The 23,485-nt window shown below is 47.9% G+C and overlaps 1 protein-coding gene across 5 annotated transcripts in view; it reads left to right on the top strand.

Annotated features, from left to right (window-relative positions):
- Positions 1–23,485, top strand: part of JAK1 (Janus kinase 1) — a 99,237-nt gene that overhangs the window by 7,012 nt on the left and 68,740 nt on the right. Inside the window, exon 1 of one of the 5 annotated variants that reach the window (XM_068140818.1) lies at positions 15,467–15,579. The exons of 3 other annotated variants lie outside the window; for them this stretch is intronic. The gene's annotated coding sequence lies outside the window, so the exon portion shown is untranslated. Of the gene's footprint in view, positions 1–15,466; positions 15,580–23,485 lie in introns of those variants that run through there. One more of the 5 variants, XM_068140822.1, reaches the window with a different exon arrangement.

The following is a 23,485-nucleotide window of genomic DNA, read 5'->3' as shown; positions in this document are numbered from 1 at the left end:
CTCAAAACTCGGGTCTCTCAGGACCATCCCTTTTCTGTCCTTTATGCATTTGATCCCAAGGCACAGTGGTTTTCTTGTGACACAGCTCAGCTCTCATTCCAGATGGATTTGTTCTAACTTGGTAGTTCTCAGGCTTTCTTGTCAGGAAAGTCCCTTTTCCCATCTGGAGGCCGTCACCTTCCCACCCACGTTTTGCACAAGAACAGCAGCTCTGCTCCTGCAGCGACTCCTTTGGGCTGTGAGGCTGCAGGCAAGAAGGGCTGATCTGTTCCTGGCACTCATCCAAATGTTTTTTTTAAGGGTTGAAGTGTCCGTTCTGAGCAAACTGGCCAGCTGCTGTCAGCTTGTGACAGCTGCAGGACAAGAATTCCATTGTCTGCTTGCACCCAGCCTTGAAGCCAGGTGAAGGTGTTGCCATTCCTTTTTACAAACAAGATGAGTTCTGTTACTCAGTGTGAAGCTTTGGTACCAGAAAGCCTCATTTTAGCTGTGCTAAATTAAAAAAGACTCCTTCCCAACAGCATTTCAAGCACACAGTCCTCATCAGGAAGAACTGCATGATTAGAGAAAATGGCATCAAGTTATGGCAGGGGAGGTCTAGATTGGACATTAGGATAAACAATATCAAAAGGTTTATCAAAGAGTGCAACAGGCTGCCCAGGGCAGTGGTTGAATCCCCGTCTCTGGTGATGTTTAATAGCCATCTACGTTTGGTGTTCAAGGATATGGTCTAGTAGTGGCCCTGGTAGAGTTAGGTAATGGGTTGGACTCAATGATCTTGAAGGTCTTTTCCAACCATGGTGATTTCTGTGTGTGATCTCAAAGTCCAGCAGAGCCCATTATGAGTCAGACTGGTTTAATTACTGCTCATTCAGCTTGTCTCTGGCTAGCAGAGGGCACTTGAACTTTACTCCAAGCTGTCATGATTAAACATCTTTACAAATCAAGTGGCCTAATTGCAATGTCCTACTATGTGCAAATATTAGATGTGCCAGAATGTCACTTGGGTCTAAGTCATGTTAAGCAATTTCAGGATGTGAGCCTGGAGATGTTTGGCAAAGTAGAATGAAAAAAGTCAAGACTCTGGTGGTGTGTTTGTGTGATCAGCAATGTTGCCAGCTTGGTCATGCAACATGGTGAGATACTGGAATGGGTTGCCCAGGGAGGTTGTGGATGCCCGGAAGTGTTCAAGGCCAGGCTGGAGCAACCTGCTCTACTGGAAGGTGTCCCTAGGGGCCATGGGAGGGGAGTTGGAAACAGGCAGTCTTTAAGGCCACTTCCAACCCAAATCATTCTGTGATCTTCAGGTGCAGAGGTATTCTTTTGGCACACCAGCTGCAAAACCTGCTCAGTTAGAGCAGCCTGCCTGCCAAATTTCATGAGTTTAATGAGAATTCAGTGTTGTTTATTCATTACAAATATCCTCAGCTCAACTGTGGTGAGATTTTCGCTTTCTCAGAGTAAAATTGTAATGATGTGTTGGAGCTGCAGTCCCATTCTCAGTGGAGCTCAGTACATGCTTACTCTCTAGTCCTATGTCTCTTCTCCCAAATAACAAGTGATAGTAGAATGAGAGGAAACAGCCTAAAGTTGCACCAGGGAAAGTTTAGGCTGGACATGAGGAACAATTTCTTCCCCAAATGAGTTGTCAAGGCCTGGAACAGGCTGCCCAGAGCTGTGGTGGAGTGCCCATCCCTGAAGAGATTGAAAAACTGTGTAGATGTGGTGCTGAGGGACATGGTTTAGTCGTGGACTTGGCAAGGCTGGAGTCAATCAGCTTAAACGTCCTTTCCAACTGAGATGATTCTGTGGTTTCCAGTTTCCAGGTGAGGGGCTGTGTTCCACTCCGCAGGAAAAGCAGTCCCCAGGAGTACTGTGTGAACAGAGGACTACCTGATCCAACCATGGGGTTGGACTAGATGACTTTTGGAGGTCTTTTTCAACCCAAACTATGATTTCTCCTTTCTGCATAAACTATTCCTGCCTGTACTCCTGTTTTGGACCTGGCTGCTAGCTGAGCTGATGGTTCATGTACAAACCCTGCTGTTCTGTCAGTAGCCTGATTCACAAAGGGAAACTTTATCATGCTTCCACTAAATCCTCAGCATTGCTGCAGCTAAATGTTGCCAGGAGACTGACAGAGCTGGATAGATGAAGGAAACCAAAGCCACCCAGATTCCAAGCTCAGTCTTTAGTTCTGCTTGCAAGTTTTTGGTCTGAGTGATTCTAAAGCAGTGGAGTTACAGAGTTCTGGAAATAATGGTCTGCATGCTGCTTTGTGTACAGAGAGCCATCTACCCACTATGCCCACCCAGTCCCTTTCCAAAACCTCCTCCCTTCCATTTTCAGTGATGATTGCTCTCTGTGTTGGTTGTCCTGGCTGTGTCTCTTCCCAGCTCCTTGCCCATCCACTAATCTTTGGTGGGGAGCGCAGCAGGGGAAAAGGGCAAGCCTTGATGCAAGCACTGAAACACCAGTGTGGTGTCAACACTGTTTTAGCCACAAATCCAAAGCTCAGCAACAAATGGGCACCTAAGGGAAGAATTGACACCATCCCAACCAGAGCCAGCATGATGCTGATGGGACTTGCAGCTAGCTCCTTCCTGAGGTGCTGAAAGACTTTTTTTTCCCTTCTCATTTTGATTTTTCCTGTGCTTGAAAGACATCTTTGATATCCGAGGTCAAACTTGATGGAGCCTGAGCAACCTGATCTAGTTAAAGATCTCACTGCAGGAGAGTTGGACAAAATTACCTTAAAGGGTCCCTTCCAACCCAAACCATTCTATCAAACTGTGACTTTAATTGATGTCTGATTGAGGACAAAAACGTTCCTCAGGAACTGAGTGTTTCAGTGTAGTACAGTATCACAGTTACTGCTCACATTTCTGTGTTCAGATGGGTGATCAAGACTGGGCAACTTGGTACATAATTTGCTCTTCATAACAGGAGCAGGAGAGGGACATGGGTCTCTGTGTGTATTCATAATCTCCTACATGCATTCATGTTGGGCTAATGTTACAGGATTTCTGGGACCAAACACTGCTGGAACCAGAGGAAGAATGCCTGTTGACTCCAAAGGGCTGTGGCTTAGACTTGTCCTGCAGATCATTAGTGAAGTTCCCATCCCAATCTCAGGTTCCTTATTGATTTCAGGAGGGTGAGAGCTGCACAAATGCCCCATGCTATACTATAGGCTTGAACATAGCTTGGCAGAGAGGGATCTGGGGGTACTGGTCACCAGCTGACTAAATTTGGGCCAACAGCATGCTTGGGTGACCAAGGAGGCCAACAGCATCCTGTCTTGGATCAGGAATAGTGCTACCAGCAGGATCAGGGAAGTGATTGTGCCCCCGGACTCAGCAGTGGTGATGCTGTACCTTGAATCCTGTGTTCCATTTTGGGCCCCTCACTACAAGGACACTGAGGTGCTGGAGTGGGTCCAGAGAAGGGCAGTGAAGCTGGTGAAGGGTCTTGAACACAAGTCCTGTGAGGAGTGGCTGAGTGAGCTGGGGTTGTTCAGCCTGAAGAAAAGGAGGCTGAGCAGAGACCTCATTGCTCTCTACAACTCCTGAAAGGAGGCTGGAGCCAGGTGGGGGCTGACCTCTTCTCACAGGTAAAAAGTGATAGGATGAGAGGAACACTGGAAAAAAACTCCTTCAGCCATAAGAGAGGGGAAAAATGAGGTGATGCTGCTCAGAATGGAAACAGCTCTTGGTTTGGGTGGTTCCCTGCATCTTCTGAAATCAGGCACTGCACTCTCAAGCCCAGCTCAGGACACATCAGTCCCCAGTGCTGTCTGTGCACACAGTGGTCTCCTTAAAGGAAGGCAGACTTCTTAAGATTTGGTGCTCTGGTGCCAAGGAAGCACAGCACTTACAGCATGTCAGTGTGTGCTGCAGGAGGGGCGGAGAGAGCAGGAGGCTGTCGGTGTTCCTCCGAAACAGTTTGCTGCCTTCTCCCTGTGGTGAATGTGAGAGCTTCCTATCAACTGCACTCCACTTTAATTAACTCCAGAAGCAGGCAGAGCACGCTGAATAATTCAAGAGAGACAAGTGTTTAAACATTAGCACGAGCTTCAGATTCCTCCTGCCTAAAAATAAGTCTGGGAGAGAGCAAATGATTCCTGTTGGAGGTGTTGGCTTATGGACAACAGAACCATGGACCCCATCCCAACGTTGCCATGTTGCTCCACCCAAGAAGCTGTTATCCATGGGTTTTGTCCTTGCTGTTGGGACCAACCTGAGGTTGGTGCTGGTGGAAGGTTCAAGGTAATGAGTCAATGGCAGCAGCAGCACAGGCAGTTTTAGTCTGGTGGTAGCAAAGGGCAAAGAGCCATTGAAAAAGGGATGGTAGAGGAGTAGGTGAGGTCAGTAATGGGTCTGAATCATTACTCCGAAGTTACAGGGGTAGATGTTTTTACAGAAACACAGAATCCCATGGTGGGGGTTGGAAGGGACCTCAGGAGATCATCCAGTCCAATCCCACTTCTAAAGCAGGGTTACAGTGTCCATGTGGGTTTGGAATCTCTCCAGAGAGGGAGACTCCACAGCCTCTCTAGACAACCTGTTCCAGGGCTCTGGCACCTTCACAGCAAACAAGTTTCTCTTTCAGATTGAACCTCCTGGGTTCCAGTTTGTGCTTGTCCCCCCAAGAACCTGCTGCTCAGTGGGTCACCCTCTGACCTGTACTGGTGCAGTGGGTTATTGATCCCCATCTACAGGACCCTATGCTTGCTCTTGTTGAACTTCATGAGGTTGCCCTCTGCCCAGATCTCCATCCTGTCCAGGTCCCAGTTCTCACTTCCTGCCTTATTTTAGCCAAGAGAGTATGGCGTGAACAAAAGCACACAGGCACAGATCTGAAGGTACAGATGCCCTTTAGGATGAGTGTTTTGGAGCAGTGGGGAAGAAGTGGTTGTTTCCAAAGGAAGGGGATGAGGAGGAGTCAACAGCCTTGCTATGGAAGCAGACTAATAAAGGCAGTGCTGGTTCAGATGGTCACAGCTCAGCAGGGACTGTGTCACAGGCTCCATGCTGACGTTCCTGAGGTGTGCCTGGCATTACATGCTGAGTTGGTGCATTTCATATAGCAATTTCCTCAAACGTGGTGGCTTCACCTTCCCAGAGAAGCAACTCATGGCTTTGTTTTACAGACATTTCACCCAGTGCAGAACAGCAACATCTCAAGGCAATACATGATGCCACCCTTCCATCATCCAAAGCCTCACTGCATTCTCATGTGCACTTGCAGCTTCATCAAAAGCAGTGTGGCCAGCAGGTTGAGAGAGGTGATTCTGCTACTCTGCTCTACTCTGGTGAGCCCTCACCTGCAGTACTGTGTCCAGCTCTGGAGCCCTCAACACAGGAAGGATGTGGACCTGATGAAGCAGGTCCAGAGGAGTGCCATGGAGATAACTGGGGGGCTGGAGCACCTCTGCTGAGTACAGGCTGAGGCAGCTGGGCATGTTCAGCCTGGTGAAGACAAGACTCCAGTGAGACCAATAGTGGCCTGCCGGTACCTGAAGGGGGCCTACAAGAAGGCTGCAGAGTGCCTGTTTACAAAGGCCTGCAGTGGCTTCAAACTAGAGAGGAGCAGATTTAGATTGGATGTTAGGAGCAAGTTCTTTAGCATGAGGGTGGTGGAACATTGGAACAGGCTGCCCAGGGAGGTAGTTGATGCCCCATCCAAGGAGATGGTCTAGCTTGACAAGGCTCTGAGCAACCTGAGGATGTCCCTGCTCACTGCAGGGAGGTTGGACTAGATGACCTTTGGAGGTCCCTTCCAACCAAAACTATTGTAGGATTCATTTGAAATCGCAGAATCATAGAATAGAGCTTCAAGTGACTCTGGAAATTAACATTTATTGGAGCTTCCTGCTAATGAAGCATAATTAATTTCAGATGTAAATGTGACCGGCTGCTGCAGTTGCATTTGCACCTCCATTAGAGGAAAACCCGTTTTAATCACAATCCAGTGAGTGTTTTACCTGAAAACTGTTAGAGGAGTCACAGATTGCATTGGGCTGAAAGGGACCCTCAAAGGTCATCTTGTCCAATGCCCCCTGCAGTCAGCATTTCCAGCAAGATCTATTTAGGTCCTTCTTAGTCTTAAGAATTTTTCACCTCTTTAACTCAGCTAAATTGAAGGAAACATGCCATATCTGCATGGGAGATGGAAATGAGGAAACCCAGGAACACCTTAAATGGGAGAAAAAGGCTACACTACTTGTCAGCTCTGTGGGTTTCATGGAATTAAATGATAACATCAGCCATTGTCACCAGAATTTGTATTGCAGCCTGAATGCTCTCAGTGCATTTGAAACCTGGCTGCTGACAGTATCTAGTTGTTGCCCAGTATAACCATTATCCCCTTACTTGCCATTTTAACAACCCAGGGTGATACAGACCAGCCTGAACCTCACCTTGTTCTCTAAGAGACTGACATCTTTTCTCCTTCCCCAGCCACACAGTCCTGCTGAATCCATGATGCACATATTTGAGTAGCACAAAGGTCACAGTGTGGGCACTGAGCTTCTAACTGCTCATCTTTAATGTGCTTGGGACAAAGTCCACATTTCTCCCGCTTTTGAGTCTTCTTGCCATCCTGCTTGTATTTCTGAGCCCTCTGTACCATTATGATGGAGACGTAGAGTGGTTTGAGTTGGAAGAGATTTTCAAGATCATCTAGTTCCACCCCCTGCTGCCGTGGGCAGGGACACCTTCCACTAGACCAGGTTGCTCATGGTCCCACTCATCCTGGCTTTGAACACTCTGGGCTTGGAGCCTCCACAACTTCTCTGAGCAAACTGTTCCAGTGCCTCACCACCCTTGTGGGGAAGAATCTAAATTCAGCTTCTTTCTGTATGAAGCCATCACTTCTCATCCTGTCACTCTGTGTCTTTGTCAAAAGCCTCTCTCCAGCTCTTCTGTAGCCCCCCTCAAATACTGGAAAGGCATCTCTAAGGTCTCCCTGGGGCCTTCTCTTCTCCATGTTGAACACCCCCAGCTCTCACTCTGTCTTCACAGGAGAGGTGCTCTAGCCCTCTGATCATCTTTGTGGCCTCCTCTGGCCCAATTCCAACATTCCATGATCTTTTTGTGCTGGGGACTCCAGTGCTGGACTCCATACAATAATTACTATAAACCCTTCCTGGAAACATGACCTAGTTCTCTCTCTCCATACAATAAAGGGAATATGGGAAACACCACATAAAAATGCTGCTTTCTAACAAAGACCAAGGAAATGTAGGCTCCAAAAATACAGCCAGGAGAAACAGCAGCAGCAGAATGATCTTTGGGAGTTGTCCAAGACTATGTATGTGCTGTGTGCTTTGGTTGTGTGTGTTCTCCTGAAAGAGACAGGGACACCTGCTCTTGGGTGCTGGGCACAGACCAGAGACACAGCCTGAGGTGTGTAAACAAACTGTGACCGTGAGGGATGTGAATCAATGTTGTGTGTCATTACAGAAAGACAAATGCCTTGGTGACAGATGTGGCATTTCCACTCATAAACCATTGAATTATCACTCTGGTTGAAGTCACTGCTCTGCTTCATCCCTAGCCACCATCAGACCCTCCTCCAGTTCCAGTTAGTGCTAGATGTGCCCTTACAAAAGCCAACTGTTGTACCTACATCTATATCTATCTCCCAGGAAAAGCTACATATGGATGGAGTCTGGCTGGCTCTAGTGCTGCGACTGGCAGGCAGCCAGGCAGGAAGCAGATACCTGTGAACTGTGCCAGCACCACAGAGAGTCACAGAATCAGACTGGTTTGGGTTTGAAAGGACCTGTAAAGCTCATCTAGTGCAACCCCCCCTGCACTAAGCAAAAACATCTGCAACTAGACCAGGTTGCTCAGAGCCCCAAACATCCTGGAATGGTTCCAGGGATGGGATGTCTACTACCTCTCTGGGCACCTTTTGTCTGTCTCTTCAGTCTGAATTTTCCTCTTTTAGTCCAAACCATCAACCCTTGTTCTGTCACAACAGGCCCTGCTCAAAAGTCTGTCCCCAGCTTTCTCATCAGCCCCTTTAAGTCCTGAAAGGCCATCAGAAGCCTTCTCTTCTCCAGGCTGAACAACCCCAACTCTCTGACCCTGGCCTCACAGCAGAGGGCTTCCAGCCCTCAGATCATTGCTGTGGCCTCCTCTGGCCCTACTCCCAACAGGTACATGGCTCTCCTGTGTTGAGGCCTCTGCAGCTGCACTCAGCACTGTGGGTGGGGTCTCAGCAGAGCAGAGCAGAGGGGCAGAATCACCTCCACTGACCTGCTGGCCACCAAATTCATTCTTCTGGAGATCGCTGCGCTGAAAATCAACTCTGAGCTGAAGAAAACACATTGGAGGTTCTGGGCAGTGTTGATTTGTCTATTTTATTAGTCTGCTTGAGGCACAATAAAAATATTCACTGAACAAGTCTGACCAGTTGGAGCTGGTCACCAATACCACCACCACCCCCCTGCTCCATCTCAGAGCAACAGTGGCAGAGCCAATAAGTCAGATGTAGGCTGTGCTGGTTGCAGTGTGCCAGCTGCTAGGTTGCAGGCACTGATTTAAGTCCATCCGTTGCAGGTGCTTTACAGCTCTTGACACAAACCCAGTTTTTGCTTCCCAACACATGAACAGAAGCTGTCTTTTTCAGCAGAGAAATCTGGAAAAGAAGAGCAAATAATGCTGTTGGCTTGGTTTGTCAAGAGGACAGTGAAGAGCTAGAAATCTGGCAATGGAACAAAGCAGACACTGAAGGCAAGCAGCAACATGAACACCTCTGATGTAGGACTGAGAGATAGCGGCAGCATCTCCACACCCCCGAGCTTGGAGACTCCCAAGCTTGGAGCAATGCAAGCAACCTCCATCCCCCTGTCCAGGGAAGTTGGGAAATGGAGCTTGGTGTTACACCTTCTCCATGAGGCTCTGCCAGCTCGCTGCAGCCCTGCACAGGAAATCCCCCAGCAGCCTGGCTATCAGCAGCAGCTGCCACAGCACCCTCAGAGCAAGGACTGCTTTGGATGGACACAATTTAATCCTTGGTTTGCAAAGTTAAATTTGGACTGGCAACATGAGGCACCTCTCCTTCCCCAAACTGAGATTATTAGCTTAAAAAAGAAGCAGTTAACTACAAAGAAGCAATTCACACATCCCTGAGATCTCAAAATAAATTCCCTCACTTGCTTTTCCAAGCAGGGTCAAGGACTCTGCAGACAGTTCCACGGTTTCACAAAAGCATGCTATGGTGAGCACAGGAAGCTGAAGATAAATTCAGCAACAGATCAGATGAAAGAACTTGTGCACTTGTGTAGCTATTTATACAGGTCCCATCCCATGGCTGCAGGAGCCAGGGGCCTTGCAGTCTCTAAGACACTGCTTGGTGATGGTGTGCAGTGCTAGGCACTTCACAGTGGGTGGCTAGGAGCAACATCAGGGTTAGGGCATCATCACGGTTGGGCTCAATGATCTTAGAGGTCTCTTCCAACCAAAATAATTCTATGATTCTACCTAAGACTGCTGTGTGACCTACTTCACCTGATCCAACTCCACATTGCATGGCAGTCTGGGCCTTATGCTCTTCCTAGCCTGGTGGCATGGCTGCTCCCCATGTTCTAGCTGCTGGATAAACCAAATCCAGCACAGGTTGATCTGACAACAGCTTCTACTCTCTCCTTGCTGCTCTACTCTGCTCTGGTGAGAATTCACCTGCAGTGCTGAGTCCAGATGCAGAGTCCTCAGCACAGGAGAGCCATGTACCTGTTGGAGTGAGGCCAGGGGAGGGCACAGCAATGATCTGAGTGCTGGAAGCCCTCTGCTCTGAGGCCAGGCTGAGAGAGCTGGGGTTGTTCAGCCTGGAGAAGGCTCCAAGGAGACCTTCTGGTGGCCTTTCAGGACTTAAAGGGGCTAATGAGAAAGCTTGGAACAGACTTCTGAGCAGGGCCTGTTGTGACAAGACAAGGGGTGAGGGTTTGAGCTCAAAGAGGGAGATTCAAAAGCTGGGTTTGGGTTTGATTTGGGTTTTGGTTTTTTTATTTAAAAATGGAGCCATGCTTTTCCTTTGGGGGGAAAAAAAAAGTGCAGTTTAGAAATTAATCTGAGCAGTGCTGAACATAGCCTGACATTCTGCAGGAGCTTGCAAAAGCACAGAGAAACATTGTCAGAGTGTTTTCTAATGCTGTTGCAGTTCAAGGAATTGCTGACACTGCAACTCTGCGGCCCATTTTATGTGTTACGCAGCGCCTCTGACTTCATTAGCTCCTCCTGATTCTTTCCTAGTACCTAGGAGAAGAACCAAGCCCCAGAAGTACTGCCAGGAACAAATCAATGACAACCTGAAACCACTTAGATAAAGTTAAATCACATTTATGTAAAGGTCCTGTCAATCCCAAACTGATGGCATCAATGATTTAAAGCACTTTCCCGTATGCAGGGCCCCTCGCTTTGCCTTGAAGTGCCACAAAAAAAAGCTTTCTACATGTTCATACTGTTGCAAGTGGTGTGAAAGTGTCACCATTTCAGGGACAAATGTGAAGACTGGCTTCTGAAAGTTTGAAACCAAAATGCAGAGTAGGCAAGAAAGGGATAATTTCAGAATCCCAGAACGGTGACCATTGGAAGGGACCTCTGGAGATCATCCTGTCCAACCCCCCCCCAGCTAAAGGAGAGGCACCCACAGCAGCTTGTCCAGGGTGACAATGGCCAGGTGGCTTTGGAAGCTTTCCATAGAGGGAGACTCCACAACCTCTCTGGGCAGCCTGCTCCAGGGCTCCAGCACCCTCACACTAAAGAACTTTCTCCACCTGGGTTCCAGTGTGTACCCATTGCCCCTTCTCTTGTCACTGGGCACCACTGAAAAGAGTCTGGCCCCATCCTTTTGCCCCACACAGGTCCTTTATCTCTTGCTGAGCATTGATCAGATCCCCTCTCAGGCGTTGATCTGTTAGAGGGTAGGAGAGCTCTGCAGAGGAACCTTGACAGGCTGGACAGATAGGCAGAGTCCAAGGGCATGAGCTTTAACACATCCAAGTGCCAGGTTCTACACATTGGCCACAACAACCCCATGCAGTGCTACAGGCTGGGGTCAGAGTGGCTGGAGAGTGGCCAGGCAGAAAGGGACCTGAGGGTACTGGTTGATAGTAGGCTGAACATGAGCCTGCAGTGTGCCCAGGTGGCCAAGAAGGCCAATGGCATCCTGGCCTGTATCAGGAACTGTGTGGCCAGCAGGAGCAGGGAGATCATTGTGCCCCTGTACTCAGCACTGGTTAGGCCACACCTTGGGTACTGTGTCCAGTTCTGGGCCCCTCAGTTTAGGAAAGATACTGAGCTGCTGGAATGTGTCCAGAGAAGGGCAACAAAGCTGGTGAGCGGCTTGGAGCACAAGCCCCATGAGGAGAGGCTGAGGGAGCTGGGGTTGTTTAGCCTGGAGAAGAGGAGGCTCAGGGGAGACCTTCTTGCTGTCTACAACTACCTGAAGGGGGGTTGTAGACAGGCAGAGGTTGGTCTCTTCTCCCAGGCAACCAGCACCAGAACAAGAGGACACAGTCCTAAGCTGCACCAGGTTTAGGCTGGATGTTGGGAAGAAGTTCTTCATAGAGTTACTGGCCATTGGAATGGGCTGCCCAGGGAGGTGGTGGAGTCACCATCATTGGAGGTGTTTAGGAAGGTACTTGATGGGGTGCTTGGTGCCATGGTTTGGTTGATTAGAATAGTGTTGGATGATAGGTTGGACTTGATGATCTCAAAGGTCTATTCTATTCTATTCTATTCTATTCTATTCTATTCTATTCTATTCTATTCTATTCTATTCTATTCTATTCTATGCTACAGGCTGAACAGCCCCAGGTCTCTCAGCCTTTCCTCCTCACAGAGATGCTCCAGGCCTCTCAGCATCTTCATAACCTCCACTGGACTCTCTTCAGTAGTTCTTTGTCTCTCTTGAACTGGGGAGCTCAGAACTGGACTCAGTAATTTAGATGTGGCCTGACTACAGCAGAGCAGAGGGGAAGGAGAACCTCCCTTGATCTGCTGGTCAGAGTCTTCATGCACTACAGAAGACCATTGACCTTCTTGGTCACAAGGGCACATTGCTTCTCTTGATTTTCTTGCTGTTCACCCACTAACATAGTTTTCTTGTGGTCTTGCCGATAATGTGAGCTTTGTGCTTATTATCCTTGATTTCAGGACACTGCTGTCAGTTGATCTCTCCCAGTTGTTCTGTGAAATATAACTGGGATGATAGCAACATCCTTCTAAAAATTGCTCTCAAGAACTATGTTAATAACAGGGAAGGATTTTCCAACCTATACCCAAAGGTCCTGCTCTTACCACGACATACCATCCCATGGGAAGGATGTCATTTTGGATTAAACCCCTTAAAGTAATTTCCCCTAAACAATTAAGCACATGTGTTTGTAGCTAAAGCAGGGTCTTTCTGTAAAGAGCTGCAGAAAAAGCCTCTGATGCAAAATCACCTGGACAGCCTGTTGTGGCTGACCCTGCTTTAGCAGGGTGCTTGGACTGGATGACCTCCACAGGTCCCTTCCAACTCCCCTCATGCTTGGATTCTGGGATTGTGTGAGGAAACTGAGCACACAGTTTCTGTGAGACTCTTGAGTGCCGTAGGAGCCCAGCCGTTTCTTTTAAAGTGAGGTGTGTGAGCACATGAGAACTTAATTCCTGGTGAAGGATGTGGCCTTTGGGAGCCTGGGTCATTCGTGGATGTGGTCTTGGGCTTTGGGTGTCACCAATTTAGATGGAGGCAGAAATAAAGCTGCTCTCCTCTGAGCTGCTGCAGCCACCAGCAGCCCCAGGCTAAGCACCTTATGCAATCCTTCTGTCATGGTCTCCTCAGCTTTGCTTTGATTTGCAGCTCTGAGCTTCAGGATTGAAAGGACGTTGGCAGCATCAGTTGCTGTGCTGGGAAACGAGCCCTGCCTGGAAAGCATAAATAATAAAGATCTGGTTTGTTACTGGGCAGGAAACCCACCGAGAAAACTTGATTTTGTCATTATAAAGGCAAAGCCATGGAAAGGGCTTACAAGATTGAAAGCTAAACAATGGCAGCACAGCTTCTGCAGGAAAATCGGGGGGGGGGCACATGGATAGATGGATAGATAGACAAGACAGGGAACAAGAGTTGGGCCTGAGAGCCATATCACAGCTGCATGTGTCTGCAGGCTCTGATCTTCCAGCCTCAAGATCTCTTCTAACCTGAGTTAAGATTACCAGGGTGATGGAAATGGCATGAGACTCCAAGGCATGTGGCTAATCCAGACCCAACAGCGCTGTGAGGCTGAGGAAAAGGGTTAAAAAACGGTGGGAAAGCATCCAAGCTATGCTCTGCTGGGAACCTGAGAGCTGTGGAAATGCATTGGGAAGAGCAAGATTGTTTCCTCTTGGGAGAGGGGGGAAAAGTACAATCAGTGATTGTCTTTAGTTTATAAAGTGCAATCACGTGGATGTGCACATGTATGCACTCACATGCCTCCCAGCTCCTGCATGTTCACAGAATCACAGAATTATGGAGGCTAGAACAGACCTCTGAGATCATCAGGTCCAGCCTATGACCCAACACCACCACATCGACCAGACCATGTCACTAAGTGCCACATCCAATCTTTCCTTGAACACCGCCAGGGATGGCGACTCCACTACCTCCCTGGGCAGTCCATTCCGGTGTCTACTCTTTCCATGAGTAAGTGCTTCCTAACATCCAACCTAAACCTCCCCTGGTGCAGCTTCAGGCCTTGCCCTCTTGCTGTAAGTTGCCTGGGAGAAGAGCCTGACGCCCACCTTACTACGACTTGACTTCAGGTAGTTGTAGAGAGTGATGAGGTCCCCCCTGAGTCTCCTCCAGGCTAAACAAGCCCAGCTCCCTCAGCCTCTTCTCATCAGACTTTCCCTCCAGTCCCTTCACTGGTCTTGTCACTCTCCTCTGGACCTGCTCCAGCACCTTAAAGAGGGCCCAGAACTGCATGCAGTGCTTGAGGTGAGGTCTCACCAGTGCGCAGTACAGGGGATTTTGGGTTGATTTCCTAGAGAAAAGGTTCAAAAGCCAGGACTTGCACACCCATGTGCTGCCATGCATGAGAAGACCTTGATGAGATGATGTTATCAGCGTGCTCTGATCGGTCTGCATGACATGAAATTACCATTACGTGTAAAAGGGGCACGTGTTGGTTTCTTCTAGTGGCCAATGTGGCTGTTAGGACAATTCCCCCAAAAGCAGCAGATGGGTTCTCGAGAAGACAATTGCCAGTTATGTGTGCGTGTGTGGGCAGGGGGGTATCGTTTTAGTGAAGTGAATCATTTTCTGACTGATACTGCTTCCACTTGTGCCATTTCCTGTGACTTTGTGAAGAGTTTGAAACCACAATGAAGAAACCGTTCTCTTTTCTGTGCAGACAAGAGAATTGTGTCTCCTCATTTTGGTATAAACACCAAGTTGTTTACACCAGCTCATCCACATCTCTGTGAGGCTAGGGGTAGGTTGTAGGTTGTTTAAAGATGATCCAGACACACCAGTAGCTCAGCCTGCACCAGGGCAGATGCTGGAAATCTGTGGAGACAGCAGCTATGGCCCTGGCACTGGGTTGGTGAAGACAGCAGACTTTGAGAGGTGGGTCTGTGTGAACCTTAGGAGGTTCAGCAAGGCCAGGTGCAAGGACCTGCACCTCAGCTGGGGCAACCCCTGGTGTCAACACAGCCTGGGAGATGAGGGGACGGAGAGCAGCCCTGAGAAGGACTTGAGGGTGCTGGTTGGGTGAAAAGTTGGGGACAGACTTGACCAGGGCCTGTTGTGGCAGGACAAGGTGTGATGGGTTTATACTAAAAGAGGGAGTTTCAGACTAGATACAGGAAGGTATTTTTTTGCACTGAGAGATGGTTTATGCCCCATCCCTGGAACTATTGCAGGTCAGGAGCAACCTGCTCTAGCTGCAGATGCCCCTGCTGAGTGCCGGGGGGTCGGGCTAGATGAGCTTTAAAGGTCCCTTTTACCCCAAACCAGTCTGTGGTTCTATGACCTGAGCACCATCTGAGCCGTACCACGTGGCCGACTTTTTAAGTAGCTCCTCTTTAACTCCCGGCTGCTGACCTCTCTCCGCACTATTAAGTCCTCACCTCGCTTTATACCTCCCCCGCCTTCACCCTTCCCGTGCTCTGGGCACATCCCTGCGGCTGAATCAGGGCTGCCCCGCCTGAGGTCGGCAGCCTCTGGGCGCCTGGACCGACCCCATCCTGTCGCCCATTCGGCCCGGCAAGTCTCAGGGGCAGGGCGCCCCCCTCTCGCCTCCGCCAGCCTCCTAACTGCGAGCCCAGGGCCTCCACCCCCTCAGCACCCTCAACACTCTCAGGCTGGGCGGCGGGAGGCGGGAAGCGGCTCGTCACCGCCCTGGGGCGGGCTGGAGTCGGCGCATGCGCCACAGGCAGCCGTCGCTGCTGCCGTGCCGGGACCGACGCCCTCCTGCTGCCGAGCGCTCCCGGGCTTTGCTCTCGCACACACCGGGTCGGGCCGGGCCGCGCCGCGCCGCGCCGCCCCGCGGGGTCGCGGCTGAGCGGCCCCCACGCCGCTCCGCCGCCCGTCTCACGCCCGGTAAGGAAGCGGGGAGTGGGGCCGGAGAGGGGTCCTGCGTGCCCCTGTCGGAGTGCGGGGCTGAGGAGAGCCGGGGAGGAGGGCGGCGCGGGCGGCGGGCGCTTCCCCTGGGGAAAGCTCCCGAGATGGCTGACGGCGCGGGGGCGGTGCGGGGCTTCGCCCGGCGGCCTTGCCGGCCCTGTCCCAGGAGCAGCGCGGCGGCCGGGCCCGGCGGCAGGGCTGGGGTGTGCGGGGACGTTGGGTTTCCCTCGGCGGAGAGGGGCCGGGGAACGAGGCCGTGCTGGCGGTGCCGTGCTGGGAAGGGAGTTTTCAGAGCCACGTTTCGGCGAGCGGCGAGTCCTGGGAGGCCGCGTTTTGGTGATAGGAGAAACAGGAGTGAAATAACTGTTGGAAATGGGGGAAATAAAAAAAAAAATCCAGATGCTCAGGAGTGAGCTCGGACCCTCCGTAAGTCTCATCGGTCTTCTTTTCCAGTCAAGCCGCTTAGAAATACTGCTTCCTTGCATTTCTGTGCCATTGTAGGGCTTGGGAAAACTGATTGTGTCCAGCTGTCAGTCTGGCATCTGTTCCTGTGTGGGGCTAGAGACAGCTTTCGGCCCTTCTCTGTAGGTGTCCCTTCCTGTAAGCCTGGTGACAGCCATCGTGCAGGCAGGTCACCTCTCTGTTAGGTATCTGTCACCCCCAAGCACACACAGGGACGTGAAATGGGTAATTTGGCAGTTGACAAGTTGTGCTGAACTTTCTACCATCTCCAGACGCCTAAAAATAGAGTTCTGCTTAGTGTGTTTGTGTGAGAAAACAATTGCTGTGTTGTTTAGATAATCCTCTGGAGTTGGTGTTTTAAAAACACATACAGAAAGTTAATCTATGAGGAGAACCACGACCCAAAAGTCTGAAGTATGTTAACCCCACTGCTAACCATGTAAGTTGATGGCAGGAAGACAACATGGCAGTTGCTCGGTGTGGCAGGATAGGCTGGAGCCAGCTCTGGAGGTGTTTAAGACCAGGCTGGATGAGGCTCTGTCCAGCTTGATCTAGTGTGGGGTGTCCCTGCCCATGGCAGGGCGGTTGGAACTAGATGATCCTTGTGGTCCCTTCCAGCCCTGACTGATACTATACTGTTTAAACAGACATGGAGACCATGTTTAGGAGGAAGATGGGTGGCTTCTGGGATGGATTAGAGATGGGGAGCTGTATTTTGAGGCATAGAGACCTCGAGGCTAATTGTGCAGTAGAAGAAAGTTTGTGCTTTTTTTTGGTGGTTGCTTTTTTGTGGGAGATGGGAATAATTCAAAGTCATATTGGTGTTTAAACTTAACTCCAGTTTGCCCAGTTTAAGTTGCTCATAGAAGATTGTCTGTAGTTTTATTCTTGAGTGGAACGTAGGCAAGTTGGTACCATTTTATTTGGGGCTGCTGAAGCTCAATGTTAAGTTCAGTTTTACCCATATATGGGGAGCAGGAGGCATTTCCTCCTGGCACTTGTTTTTAAAACACACAGGAAGTTGTACCTTGATCTGGGTTTGTGCTAGGTGACATGGAGACAGGTGCTTTGAAGCACAGAGCCTCTTAAGGACGTGCTGCCTGCCTCTGAGCAAACAACAGGTCCCATCAGGCTCTTGCTGTCATTTGTGGTGTAAAAAGTTGGTGATTGCAGGAAGGTTTTTATGAGTGTTTTTGTCAATGCATTTTTAGCTCTCCTTAAGAGAGGGAATGGATTGAAACTTGAGGAGGGCAGATTTAGACTGGAAATGAGGAAGAAATTCTTTATAATGAGGGTGGTGAGACACTGGAACAGGCTGCCCAGGGAGGTTGTGGATGCTGCCTCCCTGGAGGTGTTCAAGGGCAGGCTGGATGTGGTCTTGAGCAGCTTGGTCTAGCAGAAGATGTCGCTGCCCACAGCAGGGGTGTTGGAACTGGATGGTCTTTAAGGTCCCCTCCAACCTAAACCATTCTATGAATCTCTAAATGTGCATGCCATCTGCCCCAAAACCCAGTGGAACAGAGGATATGCTATACTAATGCAGAACAAAGCTGCAAGCATTTGACCTTTGGGAAAGGTTAGGTGAAAAATCTTGTGAAAAGCAAACATATGTAGGTTTTAATTGCACAAGAATATAAGTACAGAACTAGATCAACTTTAAGCTTGTGAATTCCTAAACTCTGCGCTGCAAAAATGGCTAAGAATTCCTTTCAAAGTGGCCTTCATTGAGGGGCAGATTCTGTAAATCTTGAATCTTGAACCATTTGGGAATATGCTGTTTCTCTGTGACCACATGGGATGGTCTGTTGCATGAGCTTATTTGCAAAACAAACGGGAAGCAGAATCTGGAGGGAATGTCTGATAGGAAAGCTCTGGAAAGCAAAGCTGTGTCAATTGCAGAACACAAAGCTGAAGTATACCTGAAGAGACTTAGTGAGTAAAATCAACATACCTTTTAACCTCATATTTTCCATAGTCAAACAGAGTGTGCAATTTAAACTTAACTCTTAATTCTTTTACCTTCACTCTTCTGGGGCTGAAAGTGCTCCAGGGTTCTTGCTTGCAAGAGTAAATGAAACCAAATTCAGTAAGTTTAGATGGATGCTTCTGTAGTAGTTCACAGTCCTGGAAATAAAAGACTGAATTTACAGAAACCAGCTTCCCTTTTTTGTGTAGAGGGGAAAATTATTTCTGTGTTTTTGTAGGCAGCATCCTGACAGTGATGCTTGCTGCTGTGGGCAGGAAGATTTCACCCCTTTCCTACCATGTACCTTCTCGTCCTCCCTCAATTTGGAGGTGAAACACTTTTTTTCACCTACAGAGCTGGCCCTAGGTTTGTTGGCACCTTGCTGCTGCTTGACTTGGTATGAGAAACAGGTTCAAAATACCGCCCAAAGCCAACTGGAGAACCCTTGAAGCTGTACATTGTGTTGGGCATGAATTGCACAAGAGAGAGCTGCTCTGCCTGTGCTCATGTAAAGAGGAAGATGTTTGTGTTGTTTTGAGAGCTTAATGCTTTTGCACATTAAAACCAAACCACTAAGACTGTGTTCAGATGTGAAAAGGATTGTTAGGAGAACTTAGGAACCAGAAATAAAAGGAAGTCTGAATTGTGTCTTGGTTCCTGATTCATGTCGTGTCTCCTACAGCAATTAAAAATGACAAAATGTTTTCTTCTAGATGATAAATTGGCAGTAGTCCAGTTGTGCTTTAGAAGCCTGTCCAATAGTTTGCAGTTTCTTGAAGATTGTGCATTTTTCCTGTAAACACAGAGTTGCTCTAGGTCTCTGAAGCACTTCAAATGCAATTAGATTTCAGATATTGGTAATGGCAAACACTTGCTGAATTGATAGAAAATGCTTTTTACAGTTCAAGCAGATGAATAAGTCAGTTAATACTCACAGCCTGCCTGTTGCAAAGAAACCTTTGTCATGAACTGATATAGAAAACACAGAATAGTGGGGGTTGGAAGGGACTTCTGGAGATCATCCAGTCCAACCCCCCCCAGCTAAAGGAGAGGCACCCACAGCAGCTTGACCAGCATCATTATGGCCATCTGGGAGAGATTCCACAATCTCTCTGGGCAGCCTGTTCCAGGGCTCCAGCACTCTTATACTGAGGAAGTTTTTCCACCTGTTCAGGTGGAACCTCCTGCGTTCCACTTCGTGCCGTTGCCCCTTGTCCTGTCGCTGGGCACCACTGAGTTTTGCTGCTAGGGTGAGACAAAAATGTTTAAAGCTCATCAAGAAGGAAAGTGGAACCTCAGGAGCATTTGGGGTGTTTGGCAGCTAAATGGGGACTTCCACCTTCCACTCTAGTTTCTCTGCAGCACATCAAATTATGGCTTACTTATCTTACTCACTCACTTAGAATCATAAGGTTGGAAAAGACCTCCAAGATTGAGTCCACCCATGAACAAGTCCAACTCAATGTCTTTAGCAGCCCTTTAGGTAGCCAGTGCCATATTTGCTTTCTTCATTCACCTCATCATTCCAAAAACCAGAAACAGTGCTCTGGGTTGCTGGAAGAAGGTAGTGATGAATTTTCTCTTGGGCAAATTGACTGCAATTTCTATTGATAGAAATTGAAGAGGGGGACTGAGGAAGTGTGATTTAGTGGCTTGAATGTCCTGGCCTGTTGAAAACAGGGGGATTTTTAAGGAACAGGTCCTGACTTGTATTGATGCTGAAGAGCTTATCAAACTACCATCTTTTTTTTTTTGCTGACAAGTAATACTCAGATTTTTCCCTTGAACTGGTTATATAAATGTAACATAAGTTGCATAACTGACAGCAAAACAACAAGCCTGAGCTACAGGAAACTGGAAGAGCAGCTTCTATCTGCTTGGAAAAGTGTGGTCTGTGCCACTTGTTTCATATCATCACCTTTTACCGTCCTCTGGCACTGGATGAGTTGTTTAGTGATGGTGATAGGACCATGGTTCCCTGTCTGTTAGGTGATCGTGTTTACACTTTAAAACTTCAGGCCCATAAAATTGTTCTGCTGCACTTCTTTTCCTTTCCCTGTGGGTTGTGAAGGGTAAAGTAGGAAATGAAAGAACTAGAAGTCATTGGGAAAGCAGAGGATTCACAGAGTGCACCAGGTTGGAAGGGATCCTCAAAGGTCATCTTGTCCAACCCCCGTGCAGTCAGCAGGGACAGCTCCAACTAGATCAGACTGTCCCAGAGCCACATCAAGTCTGATCGTGAATATCTCCAGGGATGGGGCCTCAACCACATCCTTGTGTAACCTGCTCCAGTATTTCGCTGCTCTTGGGAAGAACTTCCTCCTGATGTCCAACCTAAATTTATCCTGGTCCAGCTTAAACCATTTCCTCTTGTCTTATGGTTACAGGCCATCTGTAGCTAATGGAGCAAGGTAGTGTTGAGAGCCTGGGAAAAAAAAATTAGACTGGAATTTGGGGTTGAGGGGGAACCTACCTGCAGGGTTAAGATGTTGTAAAGTACAGCTCCAGCTACCAAGGAACAGGAAGATTGTCTTGGAGTAAGTGATTTGGAGTTGCTGTTGATTCTGCCTTGTCAGCAGTTCTGGTAGTAAACAAACACTCTTCCAGAAATTCCAAGTCTCTTTTGTGCTGTAGCTATGGAATTCCCAAAGCAGCAGCAGGGGCTTGCTAGTAAAGAACAAGTTTTGGCAAGGCAATTTGCTTCAAGAAACTCCATCCATCATAAATGCATATCTGGTAGCTTTGTTCTATGAAGTATATCTTGAACTTCTTTTAAATTCAGTTTACTACATAGAGGCAGATCTGCTACTGAATTGAATAAATTCAGTACTTAATGCTCTGTCCTCTGACTTTTGAAGCATACAGTGTTTAGTATGAGTCATGACTTTGCCTGTGTGTGTACTGGAGGAGGGGACAGGAAGGTTCACAGAGATAAGGAGGCAGTCTACAGGTGGATGAGCATACAATGCAGCACTTGATGGGTTTAGAAGCCTTGGGATGTTTTAGTCTCAACTCTGCCTGACCCTGACTAAACAACCTTCCACTCCTTAACTCTTCTGGAAATGCTGCTTTCCTTTGCCATTCCCCAAAGGTTTCATTCCCTTTGAATGAAACATCTAAGTGACAGCTGCTGTTTGTACAATCAGAGAATCGTTTGGGTTGGAAAAGCCCTCTAAGATCATGAAGTCCAGCCTTCAACCCAACACCATCCCATGGCCATTAAACCGTGTCCCAAAGTGCCACGGCCACAAGTTTACTGAACACCTCCAGGGGTGGTGACTTCACCGCTGCCCTGGGCATCTTGTTCCAATGCCTGACCACTCTTCCAGGAGAGAAATTGTTCCTAATATCCAGTCTAAATCTCTCCCGGCTGAATTTCAGGCCATTTCCTCTCATTCTGTTGCCTGATACTAGGGAGAAAAGACCAACCCCCACCTCACTGCAACCTCCTTTCAGGGAGTTGTAAGGTGCCAGAAGGTCTCTCCTTAGCCTTCTCTTCTCCAGGCTGAACAATCCCAGTTTCTTAGCTGCTCCTTATTAGACTTTTTTTTCTCCAAACCCTTCACCAGCCCTTCTCTGGACCCTTTCCAGCTCCTCAATGTCCTTCTTGGAGTGAGGGGCTGAAAACTGAACCTAGGATTCAAGGTGCAACCTCACCAGTGCTGAGTACAGGATACAGTCATTTCCCTACTCCTGCTGGCCACACCATTCCTGATTCCTCATGCTTCCCAAAGGAAAATGTGCATGCTTCTCAGGCTGCTGTAGATGACCTCCCATGTTTGCAGGGTGGATCTGAGAAGGGCTGGGCCTGTTGAGGCGCCAGTTTGTGAATACAGTGCAAGTTTTCAGTTATTTTGGACACCCTGTGCTGTTTAAACTGTTGCTTGAGTGTTTTGTTTCCTGTCATTTCCAGTTATTCAAAGACTGAACAGGGTCTGGATTGTCCATCAGGTGTCCCAGGGTATTGATATATTTATTAGTGATACTCTTAAAAATTGCCCCTCAGTTTTGGGCATATTCTGTCAAAATACATCAAGAATAAACAGCTCTTCCACTTCAGATATTTTAAGCTGCTTAATTTTACTGGCTGGAAGTTGAGATTGAGGCAATATTGACTTGTGCTTTTTCAAACAGTTTGCCTTAAGTGTTGCACTTAGGCTGAGGCCTTTATATTTAAATCTGATATTTTCCGGCCAGCAGGAAGGACAGATCTAAGCCTACTTCTTTAGATAAGGAAAATAAGGTTCGACTGAATGATCTCCAGAGGTCCCTTCCAACCCCTACCATTCTGTGAAGCAGACCATGGACAGGGGAAGGAGGGAGGGATGAGAATCAACACTTGGAAGAAACTTCTTTGTACGTGGGCTAAGTTTTTCAGGAAATGTATTTGGCAGAACTTTTCTACTCAACACAAAGAGATAGATAAAACAAACCTTGCATGCCTTGGTGCTTGCACAGTCTAAATAACTTCCTGTTGCTTGCCATCCATAAATACCTGTTTTTGCAAATTTAAATCTGTTTTTTGTTTGTTTGGGCTTAGTTTTCTTTGATAAAGCCCTTTTAATTTGTAAGGAATTAGATGTTTAAGGAAGAAGTATAAAAAATACAATTTGCCTTAAATGTTGCACTTAGGCTGAGCCCTTTATGTTTAAATCTGGTATTTTATCATTGAATTATAGACTGAATTATAGACTCAAACAATGGTTTGGGTTGGAAGGGACTTTTTAAGGTCATCTAGTCCAATCTCTCCCCCATGCAGTTTTGCATGGGTTGGGTGGAGGTTTTTTTGTCTCTAGGACATCAAGCTCTTGCATCTTATCTCAAGGTGGTGGTAGCCTCCTGCATGGAAAGAAAGTGTGGCCACCCTCAGTTCTGAGGTTTCTGACCAAGAACAACTACAAGCTGGCATTTGCAGATTGCTTTATGTGCTTTCCTTTGTACCCTCAGTGTCTTCCGTGTTTACTGAAGATGCACAAGAAATAACCTTTCACTTCCTGAACACTTCTCTATGTCACTTTTCCTCAAAGTATGGCAAAACAGAGACTAATAATTTTGAAATTGCCAGAGCTCGTCTATTTAGTTTACAAGTTCAAAAGGAACCAGAAAGTTACATCACTGACCCTGACCTGTTCATTTCAGCCTCTTGTCACCCTTTCCAGATCTTTAAGCTGTGTTTCAGTTTCTTGCCACCTTTTATAGCTCTTTAACCTGTGTTTCAGCCTCCTGTCACTCTTTGCAGTTCTCTAACCTGTGTTGCATCCTCTTGTCCCTCTTCAGAGCATTCTAACCTGTGCTGGAGCACTCTGTTGTACAGGAGTTCTCTGCAAACAAAAGACTACAAATTCCCTGCTTACTTTCTTGCTTTTTCCTCCTATTGATTTGTGTTTTGTTTGTACTAACTGTGTGGTTTCCCTAATTCAAATCTTCTACTTTTCTTCTTCTCTTTAAGACTTAATC

This window comes from Melanerpes formicivorus, unplaced genomic scaffold (genome assembly GCF_026170545.1).
Source record: "Melanerpes formicivorus ecotype bairdi unplaced genomic scaffold, bMelFor1.0.p_v2 SCAF_7, whole genome shotgun sequence".
NCBI lineage: Eukaryota > Metazoa > Chordata > Aves > Piciformes > Picidae > Melanerpes > Melanerpes formicivorus.
The sequence above is the reverse complement of the archived record's forward strand: the minus strand, read 5'-3'. Positions and strand labels throughout refer to the sequence as shown.